The sequence below is a fragment of the Piliocolobus tephrosceles genome, chromosome 4, assembly GCF_002776525.5.
Source record: "Piliocolobus tephrosceles isolate RC106 chromosome 4, ASM277652v3, whole genome shotgun sequence".
NCBI classification, from domain to species: domain Eukaryota; kingdom Metazoa; phylum Chordata; class Mammalia; order Primates; family Cercopithecidae; genus Piliocolobus; species Piliocolobus tephrosceles.
Window position 1 is genome coordinate 154,206,660 of NC_045437.1, and position 22,876 is coordinate 154,229,535.

Here is a 22,876-nt window from a genome sequence, read left to right on the forward strand (position 1 = left end):
GAAATGGGAATGAGGAGTTGGGGGAGTACTCATTAATAGGAAAGAATGATGGATTCTGGCTGGATATAATTTTCTGACATTTGCTTCAGGATGGGCTTACTTTGGTCCTCAAAAAGGTATCAAATCTGACAAACCTCAGACAGAAGGAAGGATGACTGGAACGGACTGTACCAAGAGGTAGTGGGTTTCCTGTCACTTAGCGGTATCCCACCAAAGCAGTGGTATGCAGGATCTGGCTCATACTTTCTCGTGAGAGCTAGCTGTCCAGTATCTCTTCCCAATTCCGCATTCATGGATGTTGTGTTGGTAAACTGAAACCAGCATGGTGGGACTATTTATACCACGGAAACTGACAAACTGCAAATTAAGACTGTTTTACTTTCTCCAGTGAGCCACTTATTAAACATTTACCAGCGTACCACTAATTCATTCAAGGCTAAATGACCAGTATTAAGAAAATCTGTACATGAAATCCTGCACTAAAGCATGGGCTGGTAAGATAACCTCTGAGGCTCCTCTAATGCCAAGGTTTCAAAACATCTCTTATCGCAGCTGGAGACAGAGGTCCCATGCCTGGGATTGTTGCTGTTGTTGGTGTTATCACTACCAGGTTCCCAGGTCTGGCCACTCTACCTGTTTAATTATGGACTTAGCAGAGGTCTGGATCCAACACTACCATTACAACCAGACCCCAGCTCAATAAATGCAGCTTCAGCATCTGGCAAGAAATCCCTCTCAGATCCCTGAGCTGGCAGATGTCTTGAGATGATTTCCTGATCTGTGGCATGAGAATGTTCCATCAGCCCCACTGCAGTTGTGGAACAGCCCTGGATTCCACATGCTGGTGCACCCACAGAGGCCAGAGGTCAGGGTCACAATCACTAGAGTTTTCCTGGAGACAGAGGACAGCTTCAGAGGACAGCTTCAGACGCCAGCCCCAGCGATCCTGTTCCCAGGTGGAACAGAGACATGGGGGGCCACTGGGAGGAAGGATGGGTATGTGGAGTCAGAGGAGACACAGACGGAGGCAATTAGCAGTTGTCATAAAGCAAAGCTGCAGCAACAGCAGCACTTGCTGCCTGGGGGACACTTGGCTTCCTCCCATGAATAAGGAATTCATCTGACTCCAGAGTTCTTGGTCTTTAGAGCCCCATCTGCCCTGCAGAAATGACTCTCCCCTATGTGACTATGGCTACTTGGTTTCTTCTAACACGGTGGCACAGCCCAGGCCTGGCATGCAGCAGATTCTTTAAAAGTACTTGCCTAGTGAGCAAACAAATGAGGAAGCCATTGGAGCTGTCTTAGGACTCCAAGACTGCATCCCCTTTTGAGGGTCCAAACAAGCTCCTCTCCTCCAGAAGGCCTTTCCAAACCCAGGTGTCAACTATGTCATCCACCCAGGACAACACTGAACCCGAAATCACTGCTTTGCCTTCTCAAAAATCTTCCAATGCAAGTCAGTCTTTTATGACCCTCTCTTTGGGTTTGTCTTGTTTCCCTAGGGAAATCATGAGCTCCTGGAAGGCAGGGCCCAAGCCTTCTCTTTCTCTAGTGTCCTTCCATGGTGTTGAGTTCAACATAAGCTGGACATATCTTAGGAGCCCTATGGCCCTATGATGATTGGTCATTGGCCAGGACTTCTACTCCCTGGGTCACAGCTCAGTTCTAGAAGGTATTTCGTCCTTCCCTCCTGAATGGCTTCTCCTAGGTGATTTTGGAAGCGATGCCTGTTATTTGCACTTGGCAGAGTACACTGGGTTGCAGGATGGACCCCATGCCAGCATCGTCTCCTTGGCCGTTAACATAAGTATCCACCACATCCCTCTTGAGGAGGCAGCATAGCCTACAGGCCAAGCACACACAGCACCCCCACATCACCTAGGCAAGGCTAGAATTGGCCCTGCCTTCTTACCTTGTTTTTGAAGAGCAAATAGGACTGGTGAAAGATAGAGCCATAGGCAAGGTACCCCCACAGCTCAGCAACACAAATAGAAGAATGCACTTGGCCTTGCCCAATTCTAATTTAGTCTCTGAAAACAGCTCAAACTCTGGGAGAAATGCATCTACCCTCCTTGATACTGAGAGATTTCAGAAGTTATGTGAGGAATATGTTAGCCATTTGCCAAAATAAGATTTAAATTAACTTAAAAAAATTAAAGATCACAATGTTTATGCAGATTTTAAAATTGAGCAAACAAGGTATTTGCCATGTCACTGATGCAAGAAGAAGAAAGGAAAATCAGTCTCCCTCTCCATTAGATTAAAAATCTAAATCCAGAAGAATTAGTTTACATTGCCAATTCTCAACTTGGTACCACGAGAGTGGACTCGTTTTGTTCAAATGAGACACTATTAGATCATCCTCACATCTACACGTCTACCTCAGTCTGCTTGGGCTGCCACAAGAAAGCATGTGGCTTAAACAACAGAAATGTATTTTCTCATAGTTATGGAAGCTGGAAATCCAAAATCAAGAGACAGCATGGTTCTGGAGAGGGCTCTCTTCCTGGCTTGCAGGTGGCCTTCTTGCTGTGCACTCACATGGCCTTTCCTGGCATGTGCACTGAGAGTTGGGGGAGAGGGAAATCTTCCTCTTTTTATAAGGCCACCAACCCTATTGAATTAGGACTCCACCCTTATGACCTCAGTTATCTTAGTTACCTCCTGAAAGCCCTATCTCCAAATAGAGTTACATTTGGGGTTAGAGCTTCAACATATGAGTGGGGCAGGGGGACATAATTCAGTCCCTAGCAATGTCTGTAATGAGTTTCACTATGCCTCAAGCACACAGTTCTTCCAGCCCAGGTACCTTTCTCATGGGCATTGTGTCTGTGAATAAACCGTACAGCCCACTTTCTTTCAAGAAACTTACAAAAATAATATCCATCCACAATCTGTCATCTTCCCCTTGTACAGATCGGCTGCCCTCCCCCACCTGAAATCACTAATAAACTGCAGAGATAATTGCCTGTCTTAGGGCTGCAGTCCTCCCACATAACCTGAAGCCATTGCTATTTGTCACAACAGATCATTTTTTGAACTTTGACAGCCAGCCCTGGAAGCAGGAAGAATGCTCATTTTCCTCACCCTGCCGGAGCTTCAGAAAGAACTCAGCTCAAAATAGACGCTATTGAAGCAGGAGACACATGAGGAGGTACACAGCCTATCAATACCTCAACACCGGCCTCTCCTCGCCCTCCAATCCTATTGACTGCATGAGAGCCACTGCTGAAGGCTTTGTAATCCAAAACCATTAAGTATTCATGGGACTGGCAACCACAAATAGAAAATGAGTTGGATTGCTCCCTTTCAAATTAGTATAATGACATTATCTGGGAAATGATGATTTAAAAAATAGTTCAAAACTTCGGTTTGAATGTCCTTTCTACTATTCTGCCCAGGCTCCTCTAATTTTTACAATAGAGAAGAGCCCTCCTGGTGCTGTGGAGACATTCCCAAGAATGAGAGAGGCCAGAAGCAACCTTGACTTTGTACATCCATTCTGTTTTCTCGCCAGAAACTAGACTTCTCCTTCCTCTGTACTTCATAGTCAATCCCTGAGCATGCTAAAGTTTACCTCCTAGGTATTTCTTGACTGTGCCTCTCTCTTTGGCATTCCATCTACCCCTTCTCGAGTCCAGGCTACTACTCCTTCTCCCACCTGGGTAAACATATCTGCCTCCTAACGGGTTGCTGTGCCTCCAGGTTCCCTTCTCTAATCCATCCTTCACACGGAAGCCTGAATCAGCCTTCTAAGACAGCAAACTTCCTTGCCGCTTTCCTGCATTAAACCTTTCAGTGGCTCCCCATGGCCCTCAAGACAAAGCCTACGCATTGTAGCACAGAAGACAAAACCTTCTATGACCGAGTCATCCTGCTAACTCATGATGTCACCATGGATCAGGCCTCCAAACGATGCTGCCAAAGACAATCAAGCCACACGTGTTGTCCACTGAAGTTAGCTTTACACACTTCTTTCATCCTCATCCTCAGGAGGCCAAGAACTACATAGGTAGAGGGGCTCTGAAGAAACACAACATGGAGGTACTTGTGGGCTGGCATCATCTCAAAGACCTCCCTCTCCCCTGGGTTGGACTTCAAAAGCAGTCCTCTGCTTAACAGTGTTTTAGATAAAGAACAAAAATATTCCACAGGAAGTTACACTCATTTAAATTTACACTAAAGATGGGATTGAGAAACTCTTTAAATCATGTGGCAGTCCTCCATATAGGGATAAACTGCAAAGCAACCTCATAGAACAACATTTTAAACGAATCATCCTCAAAACAGATTCTTCTCTCTGGAGTAGCCCTGTTCCATTCATCTGCGACTACAGTTGTCATTTTGCACAACATGAGAATGACTTTGACAGTTATGCTGATCCGGGAAGAGGAAAGGGGACAAGTTGAGCAGGACAGATTAGTTCTGGAAAATTAGGCATTTGCCGGGTCACCCTGGAGCTTTCAGCTTTGAATTTGGCCTCCCAGAGCATTAAGTAGGCCTGAAACCTTTCTAAAATGAGAACTATTATAGTGCCAGTTGCACAGAGCAATTTTTGAGCTGCCAACCAGATGGGAGCCCTGTGGAGATCAAAGGCTGCCAATATCCCAAAGGTACAAGCCATGGCTCCGCCTCCATGTCTTGGACACAAAAGTTAGAGCATAACCTGGGCACTCTGAGCCCACTTCCCAGGAAACACATCAGTCCATTGAAGGAAATCTACCCTGAGGAACGCAGAGCCAATCAACACTTTGAATGAAGAAGCCCCTCTTGCAGACTATTGCCTTTCCTCATTTTCCATTCTCTATTCTCCTAACCAAACCATGTCCAAAATGCTACCTGGAGAACCCCACGCTCGGCACAGCTGACCTTTGACCATCATAAAGCTAGCCACAAAACTGTCTATTTATCCAAAGGAAAAATGTGCATGCATCTAACTGGAGGCTTTCTGCTGAAAGTTCAGGGTCAGTGCAGGAAGACAAGGACTCAAAAGGCTTTGGCATATTCCATGTCTTCTATCTGGTCCAAAACTGTAGAGGTCATGCTGCCAGCTTCAGACAAGGCCCAGATCTAAGAGTGTTATTGTTAAGTACCTGGGATGTGCTCATTAGAATACTGCTCAGCCTAAGGCCGGGTGCAGTGGCTCACGCCTGTAATCCCAGCCCTTTGGGAGGCTAAGGCAGGCAGATCATTTGAGGTCAGAAGTTCAAGACCAGCCTGGCCAACATAGTGAAACCCCATCTCTGCTAAAAATACAAAAATTAGCCAGGCTTGGTGGCAGGCACCTGTAATCCCAGCTACTCAGGAGACTGAGGCAGGAGAATGACTTGAACCTAGGAGGCAAAGGTTGCAGTGAGCCAAGATCACTCTACTGCACTCCAGCCTGGGAGACAGAGTATGACTCTGTCTCAAAAAAAAAAAAAAAAAAAAAGTGCCCAGCCTAACAATCTTCCCCTGCTTTCACCTCTTATCCTTCCACCCTGAGCACCCGAAGAAAGAGGAATGTTTAGTATCGAAATTTCCATTCATTGGCTTTATCCTGAGGTCCCCATCCCTGGATGCTCAAGTCAAGGATCTGCCTATTTTTGCTGGAGTCTTGGTTTCCTCATCCCCGTGAGAATCATAGCTATGGCAGTTTTCTCCAAACTCCCCTCATGGGGCTGAGTGTTTAAGTCTCAAAGCTAAGGAAAAGATTTTTCTTAGAAAGAGCAGCAGAAGAAACCTTTCAAGGAGGCCTCCTGGGATTACAGCAGGGGCAGGAGGAAGCCAGCCAAGCCCATGTGTCTAAGGGAGTTTGCTGAGCCCAGGGGTACCCTTCAGTCCAGACAGGCTCCACATCAGCAGAAAGGTGACTATGGTCTGCCTCCCCAGAACTCTCAGTGACCTCCCATACTCTAGCTGAGCCATTCATTCCTTGGCATATGCATGATCCCTTCCTAAGCTGTGGGTAAGAACAAATCCTCCTGGTGGAGGTGAAGAGGATCATCCACTGGGTTCCTGGCAGGTGCACGCAGATGAACTGATCAGATCATGAGTCTCTGGGGTCTTGGGGCGGGTACCTGTGGCAGTCACTGCTGGTGCCTTGCCCATTTCTCCTCCTCATTCTCATGTCATGCCTATGACTTCCAAATACTTTCGGCAAGCTCCTGATAGTTTCTGCCCTAGGGTTTTCCCTGGCCAGTGGGCCCACTTAGCCCATGTGCAGAGCAGGCCAGAAGTGCTAGGAAGTTAACATGCCCCACCACTGAGAGCAACCCTCTACCCATGATGGATGGGGAGTTGAAGGACCAATGCCCCAGCTCCCTCACTCCTTGGTTGTGATAACTCTGATCACATTTCACACAGTCTCCCAGGGCTCTTGAGCCTGATGCATCCTCAGGTGCCCACAGAGTCAGCCTGCTGGCTAACACACCTTTTATCGGCTTCTTTCCCTTCCATCTCTTACTTCCTCACTCCACATTTTACCCCCACCTTCCAGAGTCTCTTGGGATTAGAGGCCAGGTCTATGTGGCTCCAAAGTCCAAGATCATTTATAACACCAGGCTGACAACCACCCCCAACCCCTGTGTACCCAACTGCCTCTCGGAGGCAACCAGCAAAGTGGGGCACTCTGCGGTCCTGTGCTCAGAGCCCACACTGACCCGTGAGACCGCAGCTTAGCCACAGGTGCTGCATTCCTGGCATTCCATGCCTGTTTTCTGCATTCAGATCCCAACCCAGGTGTTTGGCTGTACATCCAATGTCCAGCAGGGTTTTTTTCCTCCTTTCTTTCTTTAAGCTGGGCTGCTAAAAAAGAAAAAGGAAAAAAAAAAAAAAAAAGACTATAATAGTGGAGATTCTGGCACTGGATGACTCTTCAGAGCCATTCCAGCCTTGAATTTCTGTGAAATGATCCACAGCAGCCCAAGGCAAAATTGGATCTATAATGAAATTTCTCCCCCTTAAAAAGTCACAGTTTAATGGCTGTTCTAATTGCTGGGGAATTTATGAAAAGGGACTGCAGCCTAATTCTGGAAATTAACCTAGCACCAGCTGCAGCTTCCTGGCCCCAGTGCTGTGGACATATATCCTTGTCTTCACACATATGCTCATCTGGACATGGGGTGGCCTCAGGGGCCTGAGGCATGCAAGATGAAATCCCACAAATCTCCATTATTAAATCCATGATATATTTCAAATCCCGCCCTCCATCTTGGTAATGACACCTGTGACGTCCCTCCAAAATAGGAGGGAGGGAGGACAGGTGGGAATGAAAGAGGGAGAGAGGTTCCCCTTGTGTTTGTCCTACATTTACCATCTCTGTTCTGCCATATTCCTGGGTGTGGCGAAGGCATTTCCATCCTCTGAGACAGGTCTCCTCATGCAGAGACAGAGAGTGTTGAAGAGACTGCCATCCATTGACTGATGTAAATCTGCCCAGCGTCACCTCCATTTGGTCCCATATCCTCGGCTGCCTTACACAAATCCAGATCTACTGGGACGATCTCTCCAGAAGACCTCTGGGACCCAAACTTGACATCACCCCTCTTCTGTTCTCTCCTCCAACAACTTACCTTTTCCCCTCTCCATGAGCAGATATATGAAAGTCCCCTAAATCCCGAGTCCATCAAAGGATAACCCAGCCTTAGACAGGGACCTTCAAGATATTCCGTGTTTGCCTAAAACCTCTGAGGGATTCTCCCCAGGCTCCTCGGGGTATAAACTGACCCCCTTCTGTAGTTGTAGCACCTCCATGAAAAGGCTTTTAGAGTCTTTACTAAGGCATAGATGGGCAAATGGGAAATTTGCAGTTATTCAGAGAAATTGGGAGTCTTAGACTCCACCTGTAATCCCAGAATGTATTTTATGAGTAACGTCCCTAAAATCACCTCCCCAGATCCTACCCATCCTTCAAAACCCAGCCAAATGTCACCTTCTCTAGAAGAGAAACCAAATTCCTTGTGTCAAAGGAGTCTTCCCTTTCCACACTTCCCTGAGTTGCCCTCTTCGGGTGGTGCCTCACATCACCCTCACTTGTGTGCATGCCTCAGCATTCTCAGTGTGCAGGGGGTTCATGGTGGGCAGGGCCTGTATCCGTCATCTCAGGCCCCAGTCCCCACCCCCAACAGTGCATACAGTCTTTTTGCTGAGAAGAGTTGCTCCACAGATGTTAAAGGAGGGAGGTGGATAAAGGAATAACTTTCAGGTCCCACCATGACAGGAGTGACCATGGGAGGGCATTCAATGATGCCCCCCTCTCCTAACATGAACACTGAAATATACTGTATATACAGAATGTAGTAATAACAGGACTGAGTGCCTATACCACCAGTAGCTCACTGCAGCAAGTGTTGACTCCTCAGCAAAATGGAGATGGGAGAGAAAGAAAGGAGGAGAGATGAGGAAGAGAGAAGGAGAGTCCTTGTACTAGTCAGGGTCCAGTCAAAAAACCATGAAGTACTTTAATAGAAGGATTTTAAGACAAGAAACAAGTTCCAGAGTATTGGAAGCGCAGAAAGACCACACAGGGAAAGGGGGTGCAACCCAGAGCTCAGCACTAGCAGGAATCTGCCACCACTTCTAGGCTCGAAGGTCAAAGGAAAGAGGTGGCATTACTAGAGCCCAGGAGGCAGAACCATAGGCAGGACCTGGGCCCACAGAGAGAGAGGGAGAGGCTGGCCATGGATAATAGAACCACAGTGGGGATGCAGCCGTTGTCCTAGACACTGCCCCAAACAGACACGAGGAGAAATACCCTGGCTTCTTCCTTCCTCCTACCCTCCAGTCTCCTATTGGTGCCTCCTATTGGCCCAACATAGGCAGAAACCAGAAGCAAGGGGGCCTGTGAAATGTTAGCTCCAGCAGTCAGCCACCCCATGGGGCAGACAGAGCAGGGCCTGACACGGATCTGAGCAGCAGCAGTCCAAGGACCAATACTCTTCTTTCATTTCTCCCACAACAAGCACCTCCCTCCCTCTGCGTGATCCTGGACTCTCCTTTTTTCACGGATGGGCTCCTTTCTCCCCAGGCTCCTCCCACCTCCTATGCTGAGCCAGGCCATAAGTGGAGTTACCTCTATGGGTCTGTGGCAAGAAGGCAACCAGCAGGCCAAGGTGGGTGGCTGGCTGGACCCTTGATGGTCAGTCCCTGATCAAGGAGCACCAGGAGGTCCGGCCTGGACAATCTGGGACTGAGGGCAGTGCAGGCAAAAGTCACCCAAACTTGGCAATAGGCCCAGGGGAATTTGGAACTCCCAGCTCTCACACCCCACCCCCCACATTCCAATGGGCCCATAAAAGTCAACTCTCTCAGGATGATAGTCGACCTCAACTCTCAGAACTTGTCAGGATGCATAGATCGGGGCATTACCCTCTAATTCATTCTGAAGAGAAGCACCAAAGTGGTTTTGGTCCACATTAGAGAGGAATTAGGAAGCCTGCTTTGCAGAAACACACATGTATGCAAGCACACACACACACACACACACACACACTTATGTACACACATACATGCTGGAATTCTCTGGATATTTCCCCAAAGTTCTCCTTAAAATGGATTCTTCTTTTCCCCTGGATAGGCCAAGGCTTTGGCTTAAGGGCCCAGTGTTCTAACATTAAAAAGCCACTGTTCACCAGAAACACACATTAAAACCTGGGAGCCAGTAATGCTGGGAACAACTGACTCTGACATTTAAGCAGAGGTCATGCACCCTTGGATGTTTATAGGACAACATGGAAGAAATCCCACTTTGCAGAAAAACAGCTGGGTGTGGAAAACATTATTTCTACTTGAGCATCTGCCTCAGGAATTTGTCACTTTAAATAAGCTCATTGCCACCCACCTTGTCCAAACGTCCATCAGAGAATGGAAAAGGGCTGGCGAGGGCAGGCAGGACTAGCCATCAGACTCAGGCCCTTAGCGTCCCAGCCTCGCCATTCTGAGTTGGCCTACCCCGATCCCTGCCCTACTCCACTGTCCTGAGGTTTATTCTATTAGGTTCAGCCTGGGTTTTACGGCCTGCCATTGACTTTTGGAGAGCACAGTGGGTGCCCAAACACAGAAGATGGGGCAGTGGTGGCCATTCAGTTTATCTAGAGGAAGTTTATCATTCTTGGGGCCTGGAAATACCTATAGGAGAGATTTCCTGAACTGGCTGCATTCCCAGAATGTGTCCACTCCTGCCCCTCACCAGGATGTGAAGGCTGACCCAGTGGGACTCTGAGGGTCTCCTTCCTGGTGGTTGTCATAGCCAGCACTATAGGAAAGAGGCTAGGGAGGTTTGTCTCCTGCATTCTTGCTTCTCCTATCAATGACCTTCTTCCCCCTGTTCTACCTGGGGGCACCCCAGAAGCCCTTAAAAACACCCAAAAATCCAAGATACCATCAAGCCCACCATCAGGGATCTTGGGAGCAGATGCATACCAATAGGGAACCAAACCTTAAACCCCAGAGCTAACTCCCGAGTAACACTGCAGAGGTGGGCAGTCCATGTTGAGCTCTGGCAGTCCTCCTCTTCACCCCAGAGGGCCACATCATGTCCCACAGAGTCTGTGGGAGTGCAGCCATCTAGGTGTGGATGAGAAGGACCCTGACCAGGAGCTCTAGAAACAAGTTCACCTCTCAGCGAGGAACTGTGACCTTCTCCAGTCCCAAGGAGGGAGTGCCCATCTTGCCAGGCACGTCTCGGCTGTCCCCCGCCACCTCCACTCCATGCCCCTCATCTGCTCTCAGGACCCCTCCATCTTCACAGCACACAGCAGGGGCTCTCTGGTGCTGTACGGCCTCTGTGCCTGCGCCCATGCCTTTCCTCCTTCTGCAGGGTCCTTCCCCACCCAGAAAACCCTTCCCTTCAGGGATCAGGTTAACTGTCACTTCCTCTGGGAGGCCTTTCCTCATCTTACCCTCCCCTACCAGGGTCGCACCCTTCCCCAAATCAGGGAAACCCCTCCTCCTTCTGATTGCCATGGCTGCTATTGCCCGTCTTGAATAAAAGACAGTGAGGACCTCTGAGCACATGGCTTATCTCCCCTGTGGACAGAGAGCCCCACAAGGACAGGGATCAGAATGTGTCACCAGCCCCAGGCCTGGCACAGCGATATTCCACAACTCAGTTCACATAAAGAGAAGGAAACCACATCACTTCATTGTATTAACAAAGCTTTGTCACCTGATTGGGATCGACAATGTTCCACAAATCTGATCTGTTGGCCATAGACAAAAAGCAATCTCCTCCATCATCTGATCCAGCCAAGAAAATGCCAAGCCAGCCACACCAGTCAAAAACAATCACTGTCTTTTCTATGTATCTACAGACTCAAACACACTTCAAATAAGCACCAACTTTTGATAAAGTTCCTCTGGCTTTGGATTAATTTAAGGGGTTCCCCACCTTGCCAGTACTCATTTAAGAAGACTCATAAAAACAGACAAATCAGGGAGGCATATTCACTTTACAAGAGGCAGGCATAGAATCCCAGTTCCCTTGGAACAGCATTTGCCAAACAGTCATTCTCACACCATTGTTGCAATTTTTTCTGCCATCATCTATTTACCATCTACACTATTATTTATTTTATATTTTTTCCATATTAACATGAAAATGACTCTCTTTTACTTAGTTTTACTCATTCAATGCATTTTATTTCTCTTAACATCCACTAAACCAAACAAAACAATTGACATTTCTAAAAGGTTGTATAGAACCTAAAATATTTTTGCCTCTCCATTGGGTCCTGTGTGTCCCACTTGCGGGTGGCCCCGGTTTGCTCTGCCTGCCTCTAGATGCACTGGGACGGAAATGTCAACACTCTGCCTCACCCCATCACTGCACCATGGTTCCTTGGTTTTCTGGATGCCTCATCCACCCTGCCTGGCAACTCTCGAGCACCCAGCTAAGGAGGTGACGGTGAGCAGAAGCTGCAAACACTAGAAGGCCAAAGACAGAAAGGCAAAGCCAGGCTTTGTGCTCATTTCACGGAACAACCACACCTGCCCCAGCTCCCACCCACATGCTTTCCATCCTCAGAGCCGCTCCTGCCGACAAGAGAAGCAGCACAGAGAGCCCTTTCTCACAGAGATCCAAGAGCTGTAAGCTCTGTGAAGGTGAGGCTGGAGAGCCTTGCCATTCCTCATGGGGTGCCTGGGGGGACAGAGGCCACAGCAACAGCAGCAGCAGTAACAATGATGACAACCTGTGTTCTTGGAAGTCTTGCTGCACAGGTGCCAGGCACATTTTGTACAGCACCTGGCACCACACACCGTTGAGTAATAGCTAAACTTCTGCAAGGTTAAGGAGAACAGAAAGGCCACAATAATGATAAATGTGATTTCCTGGGTGCCTCCTCTGTGTAAGGCTGGGATAAACTCTCGCTTACATTTGCTTATTAAAGCCTCACATGGCCCCTTAAAGTATTATTACCATTGGGGAATGTGTTTACAGAAGGGGAGCCTGAGGCTCAGACTACTGAAATGAAGAGACAAGTCATGTTTGAAGCCTTCATGTTTGAACAGCAGGAGGAGTCCATATCCAATTTATATGGCTCCAACACCCCTGAGCCTTCCACTGCTTTCCCAAACCTGCCTGAGACCAACCTTCCCCAGACTTGTTGGTATCCTCAGGCAGACGCTATCATCTACTTGGGATGGCCAAGAGCCTTGAGCACCATGCCGGTAGGGAAACGTGTGTCTTCAGAATTCCCCACTAGCTGTCCTAGCCAGTGAGCAACCAGGACCCTGGAGCTAGGTGAGACACTAAAATGGGGAGTTAAGAGGAGACAAAGCTTAGCTAGGGAATTGTATTAGCAACCTCAGGGCTTCCCAAGAGGAAACTCTTTATGCTAAAAGTCTCATACTATAGTCTTTATGCTAAAATTCTCCCTTTCAAAGCAACAAATGAAGAAGGTTTGTCCATGCACCATCTGCCTTTGCTGGAGCAGCATGTTTATAGGTAGCTAACATGATGGAGAAGGTGCCTTAGCATACGGATTTCATTTGTGCCCAGTCCGGGGGAGTCTGCAGTGCAGGGTGACTCAGAAGGGGTTTCAGCTGCTCTGAGAAGCTCTGCCCTGCAAGCCCCCGCATATTTAGCCCTCATCCTGCCCATCTATCCTTGTGGCCCCTGCTCCTCACATGATCAGATTCTAATGTAGCTATTCAGCTTCACTGATCTTTCTATTAAATCCAGAAACAGAGTCTTTTTATTATTACCATTTTAAAATAACATTTATTTCAGAATCTCTTGGCCAGTCTCATCTGTTTTATTATATTTTAATTAACATTTTATCATTACAAATGTAATACATACACATTGTATAAAATTGGAAAATAAAAAACATAGAGAACATAAAATTGCTCAAATCTAACCATCCTGATGTAAACACCATTAACATATGATATATATTTTTTCTTCTTTTCATCTTTTCTCTATGTCTCTGATTATTTTTAATTAAAAAAAGGAATCTTGGTATATATAGCTTGCATCCTGGTGTTTTCACTTAATCCATTATGAGTATTTTCTCATGTCATTTAATGATAGGATTCTTCAAAAACATGATTTCTAATGACCACAGAGTATTCATCATAAGGATGGGCCATGATTTAGTTAACTGTTACCATATTGTTGGACATTTCAGCTGTTTCCAATTTTTTCTATTAAAATAATGCTACAACAAATATCTGCACATGTATATAAGTCTATATGTGAATCTGTGATTCTTCTTCAGGATAAATTTAAAGAAGATGAATGGACCGGTCCCAAAGTATAAATATTTTTCAGGCTCTTAATATAAGCATTTCAGAAAGCTTGTTCAAAATACCCACCCATCCCCTGAATATCAAAATGCCCACTTCACTGTGTCCTCAGCATCACTGGATCTTCTAATTCTTCAAGTACTTTTCCTCTTGAAATATGAAAAATGATATACTGTTTTATTGTGCATTTTTTTACTGTTAGTGGAGTCTGGCATTTTTCCATATGCTTATTGGCCTTCTCCATTCTTCTTTTATGGTTTGGTTATTTATGTCCTTTGCCCTTTTTTTATCATGCTTTTATATTTTTCTTACTAAACTATAAAAGATCTTATATAAACATGAAAGATAATGTAAATATTCCTTTATATTGGCTTCTGGCTTTAAGATGGTAATTTTAACATTTATTCCTTAATTCACCTGGAATGTATTTTAATATATGGTATATGACAGCAGTTCCCACACTTTAATGAGAAGTAGGTACCCTACTCTGCACACTGGGGTGGAGCTTGGGAACCTAAATTTTAATAAGTACTCCAAGAAATTCTGATGCCTGTAAACACCTTTGAGAAACACTGATATAGTGAAGGAACCTAATTTTTTTTAGTAATGGATGAATTGCCTCAGTATATTTATCAAATAACCCTTCCTTACCAATTGCTGTGAAATTTCAAATAATAAACTACATTCCTATATCCCACTTGGGTCTATTCTTAAGCTTTATTCAATTTCTATTCCATTGATTTGTCTTTCAATTTTCATGTCAGAACTATTATTTTATTATTAAGGCCTTGGAATACACATATCTGGACATAGAAATACTCCTACAACTCTTATTTTACAAAATTTTCTTGGGCATTCTTACCAATTTGTTAATTACCAGATAACCTTTGTAACATTTCTCCCAAAAATCCTTTTAGAATTTTGCTTGATAGTCCCATAAACTGAAAACATAATTTAGAAATATTAGTATCAAAATGACAGCTACTATCTACTGAGCCATTTCCATGTAGCAGGTACTGCTCTAGGCCCTTCACATATACTAACTCACAAAAAACTTGTAGATGGGAGAGTTGAGGCCCAGAGATATTTAGCAATTTAACCAAGATTACACATCCAGTAAGTAGTAAAGCTGGCACTTGGATCCAGTTAACTATAGCACTTTTCCTCTTGGCAGCATGCAGCCCTGTGTCACATACATTCAAAATACTCAGTCCTAGAAGGGGCTTCAAGATGGCTAACTAGATGCATCTTACACAAAGAGGAACCAAAATAGCAAGTAGATAATCAAACTTTGAATAGATCATCTGGAAGGAGAAGGAAGGGAGGTAGCCTGCTTAGCTGGGATTGGCCGTGAGTCCGGAGAGGCTCCCTAATGCGGGGAAAGGGTTAAGAGAGAGATCTCCAGCAGTCCAAATTCCCACCACACACCTATAGTCCTAGCCATGGGAGAGTCCCTCAACCCTCACAGCCCCAAGTCTGACATTCGGAGCTCCCTGGAGAATGCATTGCTCTAGAGAGCAAGCTCACACTGGTTTTCACACACCTTGGAGTCTGAAGCAGCTGCAGCACAATGCCATTTTGAGAGCCTAGCTCCCACTAGACTCTGTCCTGTCCTGCCACTGGGCTGAGGTGAGAGTCAGGAGCAACAACCCCACTCCCTAAGCAGAGTAGTGGCCATGTATTTTCGCATGCCCCAAGGACAAATTCCCCTGCCTGTAATTACCACCTGCAGGCTGCTGCAGGGCTGAAGTATGAATAAAGATTGCAACCCCTTATGAAAACTTCCTATCTTGGGTGCTTCCAGAAAAAGCAACCCTGCTCTCCCCAGTAGCAGGACTAGGAATACACACAGACACTGCTGCCCCACCTGAGCAGGCTTACAGCCTGGGGATCACCCTGCCCCTGACTACTGAAGTCAGCACCCATATACACCACTGGGTGGCCTGAGGTAAGGTCCGCCCAGCCCAGCTCCATCCCCATGACACCCAAGCATACCATTCAGGGGTCTGGGGATTGCCCAGCCCAGCCCACCTCCAGTGACATCTGAGGACTTCTCCTGGGGTCTGAAGTCAGGTCCACTCAACCTACTGCCACCACCATAGTGGGAAGCCACCCACATGCATCACCTATGGCTCTGGGGACCTACCTGTCCAAGCTGTCATAGACACACCAATATAAACGTGGATTGCTTGGGTCCCAGAAGGTTGTCTGACCACTGCTATTGCCATTGCTCATGCCATTCCTGCTGCCCAGGGGCACAAGAGCCCACCTACCTGCCCAACCTATTTCTGTTGCCATTTGTGGCACCCAAGCAAGCCATCTGGAGGCCCAAGAATGGGCCTGCCTGGACTAACACCAAATCCAGTGAACATCATTGTGGGACCCAAGGACAGGCATGCTTAGCCAAATGATACCATCTCAGGTGCCCAAAGTATGGCCCACTTGGCATCCCAGTCCCTCAAAAAATCTTCACCATAGCCTCCCCTAGCAACCATACCCCAAGCCACCAAGAAAATCATAGACACCACTGACACTGTTTACAGCTAATAAATCATATACAGACTACACTACTGAACACACCCAGAATCAAAGCCAAAGTACCCTACCCAACCAACAGCATAGATGCATTTTCAGGAAACAGCTGTCCCCCATGAAAGCAAATTCAAAACACTGGAAGAAGTGACTGTGACCCTGTGACACCGTATCTGCAGATATCAACATAAGGACACAAGAAACATGAAAAAGAAAGGAAACACAATACTGCCAAAAGAACACAGTAACTCTCCACCAACAGATTCCAATCAAAAAGAAATTTATGAAATTCCAGTTAAATAATTCAAAATAATGATACTAAAGAAGTTCAGTGAGATACAAGATAATTCAGAAAAATAAGGTATGAATGAGAAATTTACCAAAAAGCTAGATATCCAAAAAAGAACCAAATAGAAATTCTGAAACTGAAGGATTCACTAAATGAAATACAAAATACATTTGAAAGCTTTGATACTAGATCAGATCAAACAGAAGAAAGAATCTCAGAATGTCAAGGTGTTTTAGAATAATCCAGTCAAACAAAAATTTTAAAAAAAGAATTTTAAAAGAATGAGGAACAAAGTTTTTGTGACACATAAAACATCATAAAGTGACCAAATATTCTTATTTTTGGTGTCCGAGAAGGCGAAAAGAAAACAAAAGAGTTAGAAAATCTGTTAAATGAAACAAACGATGAAAATATCTCAAGTCTAGCCAGAGATTTAGCCATCCAGACACAGGAAGTTCAGATTTCCCTCAAATAAACAAAATTCAAAAAGGTTTTTACCATGGCATATTTTAGTGAAACTGTTGAAAGTCAAAGACAGAGAAATTCTAAAAATAGCAAAAGAAAAGCATCTAGTCATCCGTAAATGAACCCCTTTCAGACTAACAGAAGATTTCTCAGAAGAAACCTTACAGGTCAGGAGAGAATGATACAATATATTCAAAGTGCTAAAAGAAAGAAACTACCACTCAAGTATACTATACCCAGAAAAATTTTCCTTCATAAATGAAGGAGAAATTAAGTCTTTCCCAGACAAGCAAATGCTGAGGAAATTCATCACCACTGGACCAGCTCTACAAGAAATTCTTGAAAGAGTCCTACACCCAGAGGAGAAAGAACAATAACTACCATCATGAAAACATAAAAACCACTGGTAGAGCAAACATACAAACAAGGAAAGAAAAAACTTAAATGTAACCACTACAGAACACCATCAAACCACAATGATAAACAATAAGAGAGAAAGAAAGGAACAAACGACATACAAAACAACCAGAAATCAATTTTTTAAATAACAGGAATAAGCCCTCACATATCAAAAATAACCTTGAATGTAATCAGATTACCTTTACACTTAAAAGATATAGATTGGCTGAAATAGAAAAAAAAAAATGATCCAACTATTTTCTGCCTACTAAAAACTCATCTCACCTATAAGGACACAGATAGACTGAAAATAAGGGAATGGAATAAGATATTCCATGCAAATAGAAACCAAAAGTGAGTAGGAATAGCTATACTTTTATCAGATAAAACAGACTTTAAGTCAAAAACAGTAAAAATAGACAAACAAGGTCATTGTATGATAAAGGCATTAACTCAGTAAGAGGATATAGCAGTTCTAAATATATATCCACCCAACACTGGGGCACACAGATATTTGAAGCAAATATTATTAGATCCAAAGGGAGAGACAGACTTCAATACAACAATACTTGGGCATCAAATCCCACTTTAAGCATTAAACACATCATCTAGACAGAAGATTAGCAAAGAAACATCGAATTTAAACTGCATATTAGACCAAATGGAGCTAAGAGAAATTTAAAGAACATTCTCCTCATCAGCACACAGAACATTCTGGATAATAAATCATATGTTAGGGCACAAAACAAGTCTCAAAAAACTTTTTTTAAAACCAAAATCACATCAAGTATCTTTTCAGATCACAGTGGAAATCAGTGACAAGAGGAACTTTGAAAACTGTACAAATACATTAAAATTAAACAGCATGCCCCTGAATGACCATTGGGTCAAGTAAGAAATTAAAGAGAAAATTTTTTTTTAAAAATGTTGAAACAAATGAAAGTCAAAATACAACATACTAAAACCTACAGGATATAGCAAAAGCAGTGCTAAGAAGGAAGTTTATAGCAATAAATGCATACCTCCAAAAAGTAGAAACATTTCAAATAATCTAATGCTAAACCTCAAGGAACCAAAAATGGAAGATAAAACCAAACCCAGAATTAGTAGAAGAAAAGAAATAATAAAGGTAAGAGCAGAACTAAACAAAATAGAGACTAAAAAGTACAAAGGATAAATGAAATAAAAAGTCATTTTCTTAAAAACAATAAACAAAATTGATATACCACTTGCTACAGTAACCTAGAAGAAAAAAGAAGACCCCAATAAACAAAATCTGAAATAAAAAAGGAGACATTACAACTGATACCACAGAAATACAAAAGATCATCAGAGATTATGAACAATTATATATTAACAAACTAGAATACCTAGAGGAAATGGATAAATTCCTTGACACGTACAGCCTACCAAGATTGAATGTGAAAGAAATAGAAAACCTGAACAGATCAGTAATGAATAATGAGATTCAATCCATAATAAAATGTCTCCCAATAAAGAATAGTTTAGGATTGGATGGCTTCACTGATTAATTCTACCAAATTTTCAAAGACAAAATAACACCAATTATCCTCTAACTATTCCAAAAATTTAAAAAAGAGGAAATTCTTCCTAACTCATTCTATGAGGCCAACATTACCTTGATACCAAAACCAGATAAGACACAACAAAAAAAGTAAACTACAGGTCATATCCCTGAAGAACACAGAAATAAAATTTCTTAACAAAATACTAGCAAACCAAATCCAACAGCACATCAAAAAAGTAATATACCATTGTATTAGTTCATTCTCCCACAAATCCAAACTGTATCATTCCACCCTGACCCCTCCCAAATCTCACGTTCTCATCACATTGCGAAATACAATAATCCCTTTTCAACAGTTCTCCAAGTCTTGACTCATTTCAGCATTAACTCAAAACTCCACAGTCCAAAGTCTCATCTGAGACAAGGCAAGTCCCTTCTGCCTATGAGCCTGTAAAATCAAAAATAAGTTATTTGCTTCCAAGATACAATGGAGGTACAAGCATTGGGTAAGTACTCCCATTCCAAAAGGGAGAAATAAGCTAAAAGAAAGGGACTATAGGCCCCATGCAAGTTTGAAACACACCAGGGCAGTCATTAAATCTTAATGCTCCAAAATAATCTCCTTTGACTCCATATCTCACATCCAGGCTACACTGATGCAAGGGGTATGTTCCCAAGGCCTTGGGCAGCTCTGTTCCTATGGCTCTGCAGGGCTCAGTGCCCATGGCTGCTCTCAAGAGCTGGCATTGACTGTCTGCAGCTTTTCCAGGTGCATGGTACAAGCTGTCAGTGTGGCTACCATTCTGGGGTCTGGAGGGTGGTGAAACTCCTTTCACAGCTCCACTAGGTAGTCCCCCAATGGAGACCCTGTGTGGGAGCTCCAACCCCACATTTCCCCTCTGCATTGCCTTAGTACAGGTACTCCATGAGGGCTCTGCCCCTGCAACAGACTTCTGCCTGGACATCTAGGCTTTTCCATACATCTTCAGAAATCTAGGCAGAGGCTCCCAAGCCTCAACTCTTGCACTCTGTGCACCCACAGGCTTAACACCAAGCAGAAGCCTCCAAGGCTTATGGTTTGCACCTTCTGAAGCAGCAGCCCGTGTACCTGGGACCCTTTGAGCCATGACTGAAGCTGGAGTAGCTGGGATACAGGGAGCAGTGCCCCAAGGCTGCATATGGCAGCAGGTCCCTGTGACTGACCCATAAAACCATTCTTCCCTCCTAAGCCTTTTGGCCTGTGATGAGAGGGGCTACCTCAAAGGTCTCTGAAATGCCTTCAGGGACTTTTACCCATTTTCTTGGCTGTTAATACTTGCTTTCCTTTCAGTTATGCAGACTTCAGTTATGCAAACTATGCAGCTGGCTTGAATTCCTCCCCGGAAAATGGGTTTTTCTTCTCTACCACATGGGCGGGCTGCAAATTTTCCAAAACTTTTACCCTCTGCTTCCCTTTTAAATATATAAGTTCGGGGGGCAAGGTGGGCGCCGAGGTTTGCAAGGGCTTGTAGTGGCCAGAAACCTGGCTCAGAGTGGTGGCAGCCCAGCTTCCACTGCCCATGAGCTAAGGACAGTCCACTCCCTCCCGTCGGCTCCAAATCCTGATCCAGGCAGGGGCCAGAGGCCCCTCGCCTCCCCTCTGAGGACCGAAGATGAGCTTCCTCTTCAGCAGCCACTCTTCTAAAACATTCAAACTGAAGAATATCCCTGAAGGATCTCATCAGTATGAACTCTTAAAACATGCAGAAGCAACTCTAGGAAGTGAGAATCTGAGACAAGCTGTTATGTTGCCTGAGGGAAAGGATCTCAACGAATGGATTGCTGTAAACACTGTGGATTTCTTTAACCAGATCAACATGTTATATGGAACTATTACAGAATTCTGCACTGAAGCAAGCTGTCCAGTCATGTCTGCAGGTCCAAGATATGAATATCACTGGGCAGATGGTACTAATATTAAAAAGCCAATCAAATGTTCTGCAACAAAATACATTGACTATTTGATGACTTGGGTTCAGGAGCAGCTTGATGATGAAACTCTTTTTCCTTCTAAGATTGGTGTCCCATTTCCCAAGAACTTTATGTCTGTGGCAAAGACTATTCTAAAGCATCTGTTCAGGGTTTATGGCCATATTTATCACCAGCACTTTGATTCTGTGATGCAGCTGCAAGAGGAGGCCCACCTCAATACCTCCTTTAAGCACTTTATTTTCTTTGATCAGGAATTTAATCTGATTGATAGGTGTGAGTTGGCACCTCTTCAAGAATTAATAGAGAAATTTGGATCCAAAGACAGATAAATGTTTCTTCTAGAATACAGTTACCCTCTTGTTTCATCTATTGCTAGAACGATCTCATTGCTATCTGTTATAAACTAGTCATACAGACTTTAAGAAAACAGGATAAAAAGATACCCATTGTCTGTGTCTACTGATAAGATTATCCCAAAAGTAGGTTGGCATGATAGTTTCTGAGTAATACCTTAAAGACACAGCCAAATCTTAAGTACTGTGTGACCACTCCTGTTATTATCACATAGTCATACTTGGTTGTAATATGTGATGGTTAACCTGTAGCTTATAAATTTACTTATTATTCTTTTACTCATTTACTCAGTCATTTCTTTACAAGAAAATGAGTGAATCTGTTTTAGGTGACAGCATAATGGACATGAAGAATTTCCATCAATAATTTATGAATGAGTTTCCAGAACAAATTTCTTAATAACACAATCAGATTGGTTTTATTCTTTTATTTTACAAATAAAAAATGTATTTTTCAGTTAAAAAAAAAATATATATATATATATATATGTTCTAGTTTCAGGTCATTTCTTTGCTCATATATGTTAGCGTATGGTATTAGAAGTAGCCAGGCCATATCTTGAATGCCTTGCTGCTTAGAAATTTCTTCTACCAGATACCCTAAATCATCATTCTCAAGTTCAAAGTTACACAGATTCCTAGAGCAGGAGCACAATGCCACCAACTTCTTTGTTGACACATAAGAAAAGTGACCTTTGCTGCAGTTCCCATTAAATTCCTCACCTCCACCTGAGACCTAATCAGCCTGGTGTTCACTGTCCATATCACTATCAGCATTTTGTTCACAACCATTTAACAAGTCTCTGGGAGGTTCCAAACTTTCCCTCATCTTCCTATTTTCTTCTGAGCCCTCCAGAGTGTTCCAACCTCTGCCCATTACTCAGTTCCAAAGTTGTTTCCACATTTTCAGGTATCTTTATAGCAATGCCCTACTTCTCGGTACCAATTTTCTATATCAGCTCGTTCTAATACTGCTATAAAGAAATATCTGAGACTGGGTAATTTATAAAGAAAAGAGGTATAATTGGCTCATAGTTCTTCAGGTTGCACAGGAAGCATGGCTTGGGAGTTCTCAGGAAACTTACAATCATGGCAAAGGGTGAAGAGAAAGCAGGCATGTCTTACATGGCTGGAGCAGGAGGAAAAGACAGAAGGGGGAGGTGCTACACACTTTTAAACAACCAGATCTCATGAGAATTCACTATCACGAGAACAGAAAGGGTGAAATCCGCTCCCACGTTCCAATCACCTCACACCAGGGACTTCCTCCAACACTGAGGATTGTATTTGACATGAGATTTGGGAAGGGGCACGGATCCAAACCATATCAACCGTGATCAAGTGGGATTTATCCCAGGGATTTAAGGATAATTCGATATACAAAATCAAACATGTGGTAAATCACATCAACAGAATAAAAGGGGAAAAAATGTATGATAATTTTCAATAGGTGAAGGAAAAGAATTTAATAAAATTCAACATCCCTTCATGGATAAAACTCTCAACAAATTAAGCATTTGAAGGAACATAACTCAACATAATAAAGGTCATATATGACAAACCCACAGCTAACAGCATACTGAATTGGTGGAAGGACAAGGATGCCTATTT

The 22,876-nt window shown here is 44.0% G+C and overlaps 1 pseudogene; it reads left to right on the top strand.

Annotated features, from left to right (window-relative positions):
* The first annotated feature begins 20,593 nt into the window (after nucleotides 1-20,593).
* Nucleotides 20,594-21,241, top strand: LOC111528872 (annotated as a pseudogene).
* The last annotated feature ends 1,635 nt before the right edge of the window (nucleotides 21,242-22,876 follow it).